The sequence below is a fragment of the Littorina saxatilis genome, linkage group LG9 (genome assembly GCF_037325665.1).
Source record: "Littorina saxatilis isolate snail1 linkage group LG9, US_GU_Lsax_2.0, whole genome shotgun sequence".
NCBI classification, from domain to species: Eukaryota; Metazoa; Mollusca; class Gastropoda; order Littorinimorpha; family Littorinidae; genus Littorina; species Littorina saxatilis.
In genome coordinates, this window is record NC_090253.1 from 26,010,176 (window position 1) to 26,013,468 (window position 3,293).

Consider the following 3,293-nt stretch of genomic DNA (forward strand, 5'->3'; position numbering starts at 1 on the left):
CGAGTGGCAATCTGTAAAAATTAATTCATTAACAAATTCTCACTCTACGCAGGAATTATTAAGCAATCAGGATGTTGATTTTTGGTATGTGTCCAAGTGATGATGATGATGGAACTTTATTTTTCAAGGATAGAGGTTTAAGGCGACGCCTTTTCTTACAACCGGTCCTTACTTCTAATCCAAATGTCTAATAAATGATAAACAAGTAAAGCAACATGACAAATAAACAAATTAAACGAACGATCACCCAGCAAACAATCGACAAGTATATAAGCAAACAAACAAATAAACATAAACAACAAAATGACAAAGTAAGCAACATACAAATCAAAAGCGAAACATGCAACATGTTAATTGAGGTTACACATGTAAAGTGATCGACGGTAAAATTCACACAATACCAACGTTTACACTAATGCTTACAATGATTATATGGTGTAAATGATGAAGATGATGATGATGATGATGATGATGATGATGATGAAGGAATCTGAGACTGTGAGGCCAACTGTTTTAATTGGATTGGATTGGATTGGATTGGATAAGATTTACAGTCCAGTGAGGTTACCCTCATGGAAATTCGGGTTGCTTTCTCCCCGGGGAAAGCGAGCTGCCATACATACGGCGCTACCCATATTTTTTTTTTTCCTGCATGCGTGTATTCATGTTTCCTGAGACTTAATGCCATGTGAGATGGATTTTTTTTTACTTTATTCCAAGTCACACGGGTATTTGATGGACAGTTTTATCTATGCCTATACAATTTTGCCAGGAAAGACCCTTTTGTCAATCGTGGGATCTTTAACGTGCACACCCCAATGTAGTGTACATGAAGGGACCTCGGTTTTTCGTCTCATCCGAAAGACTAGCACTTGAACCCACCACCTAGGTTAGGAAAGGGGGGAGAAAATTGCGGCCTGACCCAGGCCTGAACACGCAACCTCTCGCTTCCGAGCGCAAGTGCGTTACCACTCGGCCACCCATTCCCGCACTCCGTACCTAATAGGAAGGTCTGTGCCTTTAAGTGCTGTAGGAAGCAGACTTCACTTCAGTCAGGCCTATAAGCACTTTTAGTAACAGTGTACGGTAAAGAATAAATTGCTGACAAGAAATCAATATGAATTTCCTGTAGCCTAATTTTTGTTCTCGTGTGCTGTAAATCATTTTGTGAACAATAAGCTTCTTCGTCTCTTTTTGGTTTTAAATCAGATCAGCTTTCTGTTCGGTCTATGATCAAGGTTACTGAATAAAAATCTTCCTTAAAAAAATAAAATGAAAAAAGTTTAAGTATATCAAATCAAATTCAATCAATGATTATTTCTACATCAAGTTAGATCCAAGCATAGAACGAGGCTATATTCACAACACCATCTTAGTTCCTTGAAGAAATGTCGATTTTCAAGACAAAAAGAAAACTCCAATGGCAGCACATCTTCATGAGTTGAAGTGTCGTGAAGAAGTAAATATAGAGTGAACCCGCTTCCCCTCCACCGCTTCTGAAGACCCCCGGATGTAAACACCATCAACCCTCCCCCCCACCAGCTCCTCCTCCCGACCTTTAAGACCTAGTTGTTTCTTTTTAAGCCGCCATTAGTATAATGGGGCTTAAACTGGATTTTCTCTGTCTGTTTGTTTGTTTGTTTGTTTGAGGCGGACGGGCGGTGTTTGTCGGGTAAGACTTGTATCTCTCGGTCAATTAAGCTCAAATTTCGTGAAATTGTTAGGAATAGGGTTAGACGGGTGTATGCAAAAAATTACATTCCTAATGGTGGTCAAACGGAAGATATTAGCTTTTAAAGCTTTTACAAAGCGAGCCAGGGGACGAAACCCACTGACAGACTTATACGTTTGCAGGAATTCCCGCTCCCAGAACTCCGAGTTACTTCCCTTCGAGTCTCGTTGGATTAGAACTCCGTACAAAAACAAGTGTTGACCTTAACGGGGGTCAAGAAGCCCGCCCTTGGTAATATAGGGTGGGACATGGATTTTTGGTCGAGACTTCATGTAAATCTTAAACACCATAGATCCTTCATAACGACCGATTTTTGAAGAATTATTCCGTAAATAAACAAATAAATAGTGACGTCATTTGAACTACACAGTCTATATGTGGTGGGTTGTGGACGACCCACTTTTGAATTAAAGAAGGCATTTTACTTTGTTTATTTCTATTAGGATGGCGTGCGTTGTGTAGAAGGATACTTTTTATGTTGAATATTTCTTTAGAAAGTATGGGCCGTTCATGAGTAATATCATTGGTACTGTGAAGGTCAAGTGACGCAAAAGTGTGTACGTAATTTACTTTGGAAAGAGGCGGTAATGAGTTACTTCCCTTCGGGTCTTGTTCTATCACTGACAGCATGCGAACATGCGTTGGATTATTAAGCCGCCTTGTAAAGGGTGCTAACTGGATTTGCTCTGCCTGTTTGTCCGGGTTTGTTTGTCTAGTACCATGTCACCACGTGTAAAGATCAGCTCGGTCAATTTTTATTTAAATTATTTATTAATTTATTAATTTAATTTTGTTTTAATTAATTCTTTCTAAAATTTATTTATTTACTTTAAAACAATTTTTTTTTAATAATTTATTCATTTAAAAAAAAAATCTCCCTCCCTCTGTCTGTCTTCGTGTCCCACCCCCATATTACCAAGGGCGGCTTCTTGACCCTGTTAAGGTCAACATTTGTTTTTTTATGTTTTCTGTTCAGATCTGTAAATTCCTCTCGATTTCAAGACTCCCTCCTGTTCAAGACCAGATTTCTCAGGTTTTAGGAGGTCTAAAATAAGGCAGGTTCCAGAGAGCAGTGGTGAAAAAAGACCTGATACAGTTACAGGACAACTCAGTACAGACGGCCTCCAACTCAACAAATCAATAGCAGCGGTCCCAGACAAAAACCAGACCCACAGCAGCTAGATGGTTCTCCAATACAAACTAATTACCATTTGGAAAGGAGAGACCCCCTCTTGATCTGCGTCAGTGAAAGACAGGGGAGGGGATAAACTGAAGGGGGACCTGCAAGCAAATCCGGCAATTTTGTTCTGTCAGTTTCACAGTAATACTAACAGGTCGTTCCTGAAGTAGTCTGTGTACACCGTCTACAATGCTCCCAAGACGAATAAAATCAGCAAGACTGTGCTTGTATTATGCTCTGAAGCAATATTACGGAATACAAGGATGTTCTCTCTCTCTTATACCATAGACCTATATTACTTTATTAGATACTAGATGAATACCCGCTTCGCCGGGTACGGCTTCGCCGGGAAGAAGTAGAGCAGAATACCCGGCTTCGCCG